Source organism: Cannabis sativa, chromosome 8, assembly GCF_029168945.1.
Source record: "Cannabis sativa cultivar Pink pepper isolate KNU-18-1 chromosome 8, ASM2916894v1, whole genome shotgun sequence".
Taxonomy (NCBI): domain Eukaryota; kingdom Viridiplantae; phylum Streptophyta; class Magnoliopsida; order Rosales; family Cannabaceae; genus Cannabis; species Cannabis sativa.
The window spans coordinates 10,769,718-10,776,926 of NC_083608.1; the positions used below are offsets into that span (position 1 = coordinate 10,769,718).

Sequence of the window (7,209 nt, forward strand, 5' to 3'; positions counted from 1 at the left end):
TGTGTTTGTTATCATAGTAACTTACATCAAAGCTATTTGATCTAATCTGATCTTTAAGCTTATCATGAAATAAAACAAATTGCAGAAATTAGAAATTGTACTTTAGATGGTGGTCACCCGACCTAAGTACTTTATAATTTTGTCTGAACCTTTGGGCGTGGTCCGCCCAGAAGGCCATTCACTTGAGTCTTTTCTTTAGTGTATCCTTTAGGGTCTTGTTGACTGCTTCAACTTGTCCATTTTCTTGGGGATGCGCCACTGTGGAGAAACTTTTGATGATACCAAGGTTCGAAAAAAATCAATGAAGGAGTGGCTATCAAACTGTTTGTCGTTGTCCGAAACTATTTTGTACGGCAATCTGAACCGACAGATTATGTTCTTCACAAAAAAGTCTTGAACTTTTTTTAGATGTAATGGTTGCCAATGGTTCGGCTTCCGTCCACTTAGTGAAGTAATCTACTGCAACCACTGCATACTGCACTCCACCTTTGCCTTTGGGTAATTGTCCGATCAGGTCAATTCCCCAAATGGCAAAAGGCCACGGACTTTGCATCTAAGTTAACTCGTTGGGCGGAGCTCGAGGTATCTTTGAAAATCTCTGGCATTTGTCACATTTTTTAACATAGGCCTTTGGATCCTCAATCATTGTCAGGCAGAAATAACCTTGCCTTAGAATTTTCTTAGATAAACTCTATCTAGCGGCGTGATTTCCACAAAATCCATCGTGCACTTTAGATAAAAGTCGTGCAACTTCTTCTTGGGTAACACATCTGAGCAATGGCATGGAGAACCCTCCTTTGTACATAATTTTCTCTACTATGATATACCATTAGCCTTCCTTCTCATCTTTTGAGCTTCATTTCGATTATTGTTACGAAAATTATAGAACAGTATGCAAGTGCACGTAATCAAGTAGTAAAATCACACAGGTGAGGTCGAACCACAGGGAATTGGATTGAATAACACTAGACTAGATTTATGATTCAATTTGGCAAACCAATAGTTTTTAAGATTATAAACAGAATGAAAATTCAAGAAACTTAACCAAACAAATAAAGATTAATCAGGATGAGAAAATAGGGAAGAGAATCCTGTTATTTTGTTTTCACAATTGTTAATGCCTAATTGCTATCCTTTTCTTGATGTGAATGACAGATTATACAATTTAACCTTACTCTTTTTAAGATATTTTAGGTTCTAAATCACATGTTCTCTAATTAATCTCTTAATTAGAATCCCATGTAATCAACCTTAATCAATAATCTAAGTGTCACATAGGTTACGCAAATACTCTCGTTTCACATAAAACCTAGATTATCTAATTTTACCATTCTCAATTCTCACTTTTCAGATTTTGAATTGAGATCGAGGGTCATCAAGCTTACACATGGAATTAAACACAAGTATAGATAATTTCACAAATCATGATAAAAGGAATGGCAATTTACATTAACTAGGCAAAACTTTAAACAACATTCATCATCCTCCCTAATTGGGAATTTAGTTCATAGAAATAAAATATAAATATCCATGATTAAATTTGAAACAAAAATAGTCATAAAGAAAATAAAGAGTGGGAGAAAGAAACTAGATGGTTATTTCGGTTTGGATCTTCAAGATAGCTTCCTCTCCTCCTTCATTCACTTTTTGGGGCCGATTTTTGATGATTTTGGCAATCTGAGTCGAGTCCCTTACATAGGAATTAGGGTTGTGCCTCCAATTGGAAAAATATCAGAATTAGGTCAAAAATCCTGTGTTTCGTACCTAGTCGCAACCAACTTAATGGCTGGTCGCGACCATAGGCAAAGGTGGAAAAACGACAGAGGCATTAAGTTAATGCTGGCTCCCAAGTCACACAATGCATTTATCCCTTCTATTCTCCCAATGGTGCAAGGAATGGTGAAACTCCCGGGATCTCTGAGTTTGGGAGAGAGTTTCTTCTACAGTATGGCGCTTCAACCCTTGGTCAATGCCACTGTTTCATAGTCTTCCATTTTTCTCTTCTTTGACAAGATCTCCTTCATAAACTTCACATAGCTAGGTATTTGTTCCAAGGCTTTAGCAAAAAGAATATTTATGTGTAACTTTTTCAAGACCTCTAGAAATTTTGAAAACTGCTTGTCTAGATTGGTCTTTCTGAGTCTCTGCGGATACAGAATCTTCACAGGATGATCTATACTGATTGGTGGAGACACTTGTTTTGGTGCGAGACTTTCAGTAGTCCTCTTTTCTGTTGATGTTGGTGCCAGTTGATTTTTAATCTCCTCTTCTACTGGTTGTCCCCCATCAGGCCCTTCATACTTCTTCCCGCTTCTCAGGGTAATTGCCTTACAGTTTTCTTTTGGATTGACCTCTGTTGTACTAGGCAAGTTCCCCTAAGGACGGGTTGCTATCTGAGTTGCCAACTGCCCCATCTGAGTTTGTGAGTCTTTAATGAATGATCTAGTCTTTGTCATAAACTGTAGCAATAAATCTGTCTGAAGACCAAAACTCCCACTAGAGCCTTGTTGCTTCGATTGTTGTTGGTTCTGCGTCTGGTTCTGATTTCTCTGCTGATAGAACCCACTATTCCTTCGAGCCCCTCGTTGATTGAACCCAAAGTTATTTTTTTGAGAGTAATTCCCAATGGCTTTAGTTTCATCCATTGGCAAACTATTCACATCTACCGGGCATTCCTCATAGGGGTGAGGGCCTCCACATAGCTCACAAAAAACCTGAGCATGTTTTGCTTGCACAGCTATAAGTTTTGTTAGATCCTCTACTTAAGCTGTCAATATAGTAATGGCATCTACCTCAAGCATACCAGCCACCTTCTTTGTCTGACTTCTTTCAGTTGGCCACTGCTGATTATTCAAGGCCATCTCCTTTGGCAGTTCATAGGCCTCGTTTGCACTTTTCCTTATAAATGCCCCACCAGCTGTGGCACCTATAACTGTTCTAGTATTACCAACCAGCCGGTTGTAGAAGTTGTGAACCACCATCCACTTCTCAATACCATGATGAGGAAACTTCCTGATGAGATCCTTGAACCTCTCCCAAGCCTCATGGAGAGATTCATTATCCAGGTGACAGATGTTATTAATTTCTCCTTGCAGCTTAGCAGACTTTGCTGGAGGAAAGAACTTAGACAGAAACTTTGTTGCCAAATCAGTCCATGTTGCTATAGAATTTGGTGGCAGGGAGATCAACCAACTCTTGGCTCGCTCTCTCAGCGAGAATGGAAAAAGTCTCAAACGGATGGCATCATCACTAACTCCATTGACTTTGAAAGTCTGACATAACTCCATAAAGTTTGACAAGTGCAGATTGGGGTCTTCAGATGGGAGTCCACCAAACTGGACTGAAGACTGCACCATTTGGAGTATGGCAGGCTTTATTTCGAAGGTATTAGCATCAACGGTTGGTGGTCTTATACAAGACTGAACCCCCGTAAGAGTTGGGAGAATGTAATCTTTCAAACTGCGGCCATTTGCTTGATCTTCAACGACACCTCCATTATTACCGTTGTTGCCTCCATTGTTACCGCAATTAGCATTCGCAGCCATGATTTCTTGTGTTTCAGCAATTGCTGAAACCCTTTCTTGCCTCTTATTTCTTCTGTTTCTCCTACAAGTCTTCTCGATTTCAAGATCAACTGGCAATATGACACCTTCTTCGTGAAGTCGCATACACCTTCACTCCCTGAAATGGACAAAGAGAATATTGAAAGAAACAGGTTAGCAATGAGCAAGAAAAATAAACCAAAATAGAATTTAATATAATCTTATGCAATATCAATCTTTAAACAATTCCCCGGCAACGGCGCCAAAAACTTGTTACGAAAATTATTGAATAGTACGCAAGTGCACGTAATCAAGTAGTAAAATCACAAAGGTGAGGTCGAACAAGAGGGAATTTGATTGAATACCGCTAGACTAGATTATGATTCTATTTGGCAAACCAATAGTTTTTAAGATTATAAACAGAATGTAAATTCATGAAACTTAAGTAGACAAATAAAGATTAATCAGGATGAGAAAATAGGGAAGAGAATCCTGTTGTTTTGTTTACCCAATTGTTAATGCCTATTTGTTATCATTTTCTTGATGTGAGTGACAGATTATACAATTTAACCTGACTCTTTTAAGATCTTTTAGGTTCTAAATCACATGTTTTATAATTAAACTCTTAATAAGAATCACATGTAATCAGCCTTAAGCAATAATCTAAGTGTCGCATAGGTTACGCAAATACTCTCGTTTCACATAAAACATAGATTATCCAATTTTAGCATTTTCAATTCTCACTTTTCAGATTTTGAATTGAGATCATAGAACATGTAGAAGGTGATCAAGCTTACACATGGAATTAAACACAAATATAGATAATCTCACAAATCAAGATTAAAGGAATGGCAATTGACATTAACCAGGCAAAATTTAAAACAACATTCATCATCCTCCCTAATTGGGAATTTAGTTCATAGAAATAAAATAAACATCCATGATTAAATCTGAAACAAAAATAGACATAAAGAAAATAAAGAGTGGAAGAAAGAAACTAGATGGTGATTTCGCTCTGGATCTTCAAGATAGCTTCCTCTCCTCCTTCATTCACTTTTCGGCGCCGATTTTTGATGATTTTGGCAATCTGAGTCGAGTCCCTTATATAGGAATTAGGGTTGTGCCTCCAATTGGAAATATATCGGAATTAGGTCAAAAATCCCATGTTTCGTACCAGGTCGCGACCCACTTAATGGCTGGTCGTGACCACAGGCAAAGATGGAAAAATGAGCTTTTTTCCAACCTCCCCTAGTCGTGACCAGATATAAGGGTCACGACTAGGCCATTCCATAGTCGCGTCTACTGATTGTCTTTGGAAGCTTCAGCAGATTTTTGCACCAAATTGTCCCATCTTTTCGCCAATTAACTGAATTTGAACTACAATGCACTGATAAACTGAAACAAGGAAAATCAAGCATAAAACAGCTCCAAAAAGGCTACAATAACTGAGTAAATGCTTATTAATGTAACCCAAAACTTAGGCTAAAAATAGGCTAACAATTATCTGGGAGTTCCCTAGTTTTGAGGTAGGTTGCTATTGGCGTCATCCTGTTTGGAAAAGTATCAATCATTTGGATCTCTTCCGTGCCAGTAATGCTAGGTTCTTCGAGGAACTGGATGTTAGGTTTTATGCCCTAAATAAAACTCCATTTCAATGTAATCTATTTTATTCAACATCAATAAAGAAACAGAAGTATTTTTCATTTATTTGTGTATGTTTTGGTTCACTTTATCAATTGCTTGTCTATTTGATTTATAAATTCATCTTAAACCCTTTTCACATACTTGATCATGTTTATTGTGCTGTCATCACATTGGAAAGTAAACATGACTATGTGAATAAAGATTCCTAGATTTATCAGACATAGGGTTTTACTGATATGATAATCTACAACAAGAGTTTACTTGTATTTGGAGAAATACTATGTTCTTTCCAGAACATTGGTTAAAGTAAAGCTCAGGTTGGATGCATGGAGTATGCATCGGAAGGGACCGATATTGAACTTTGACTTAGATTTAATTTAACTTACCGTAAAATCTATTCAAGTCAATATCGCCAAGTTGATCCTAGATCAAATGATCTTAATCCTGTTATGATTAGGCTCAATCTCAAGAGGCTATTCGTGTTCCTTGAATTGTTAGTTAAGCCTACTTTTAGGTCAGGGTAATACGTACTTTTTGGGAACACGGTAGTGCAATTGAGTGGGAGCGCTAGCATAAACATGGAATCTATAGCTTCTATCTGGCGAATAGTAAGCAAAGGATGATCTACTTCGAGCTTGACCAAACGAAAATAAATGGTGGAGATCTCATTTCACATAAGCTGAAATATCATTTATACGGGGTCAAGTGTTTTAAGGATAAAATACATAGTAGGGTGTTACGGTTTTTAATCCCTTTACAGTGTAGATCATTCATATAGAGGATCATTGATCAAATTAGGATTATAACAATGGATAATTAATGATGTGTCTATATGGTGGAACATATAGAGCATTCTATATACTGAGAGTGCAATTCTAAGTTCTATGCGTGGATTCAACGAAGAATTAATAAGTTAGTGAATTTTAGTGCTAAATTCTTGATCTACTTATTGGAAGCTCGGTTATATAGACCCATGGTCCCCGCACTAGTTGAGATAATATTGTTTGTAAGACCCATGTAATTGGTTTTGATTAATCAATTATAATTCACAAGTTAGACTATGTTTATTTGTGAAATTTTCACTAAGTAAGGGCGAAATTGTAAAGAAAGAGTTAATAGGGGCATATTTGTTAATTATGATACTTTGTATGGTTCAATTAATAAATATGATAAATGACAATATTATTTAATAATTATTTATAGTTATTAAATAGTTAGAATTGGCATTTAAATGGTTGAATTAGGAAATTGGCATTTTTGAGAAAATCAGATACAAAAGGTGTTAAAATTGCAAAATTGCAAAAAGCAAGGCCCAATCCACTAAGCCATGGCCGGCCACCTTTGTAGGCTTTTTAAGTTGATATTTTCATTATTTTAATGCCAAATAATTCAAACATAACCCTAGTGGAATGCTATAAATAGATAGTGAAGGCTTCAGGAAAATTACACTTCACACTTTCTGAATCAGAAAAACCTGAGCCTCCTCTCTCTTCTCTAGCCGCCACTCTCTCTCTCTCTTCTTCCTTCATATTTCGAACCTACCTTAGTGATTAGAGTAGTGCCCACACACAGCAAGCAATACCTCAATCATAGTGAGGAAGATCGTGAAGAAAGATCATCAGCAAAGGAGATTCAGCATCAAGGATTCAGAGAAAGAAATCCAGGTTCAGATCTTGATAATACTCTGCTACAGAAAGGATTCAAGGGTTAGAGATCTGAACGGAAGGAGTCATATAATTCCGCTGCACCCAATCTAAGGTTTCTTAAACTTTATATGTGTTTAATTTATCGTTTTAGAAAGTTCTTATTTAGGATGTTAATAAACATACTTGTGAGTAGATCTAAGATCCTGGTAAAATAAATTCCAACACTGGATAGGAACCAAGTTCGCTTTATCACTTACAATACTACTCGCCAGCTGGGCTAACGCGTCTGCAGTCGTATTTTCTTCCTTTGGAATTTGTCTGAGACCGTAGCTTTTGAATTGTGCGAGCACGTCATATATTTTGCTCAGATATGCAAT

General features: G+C 36.9%; 1 non-coding gene across 1 annotated transcript; it reads left to right on the forward strand.

Moving 5' to 3' along the window:
• The first annotated feature begins 2,991 nt into the window (after positions 1 to 2,991).
• Positions 2,992 to 3,098, forward strand: LOC115701628 (small nucleolar RNA R71). Its single transcript, XR_004008621.2, has one exon. It is a non-coding gene; the product is annotated as a small nucleolar RNA R71 (small nucleolar RNA).
• The last annotated feature ends 4,111 nt before the right edge of the window (positions 3,099 to 7,209 follow it).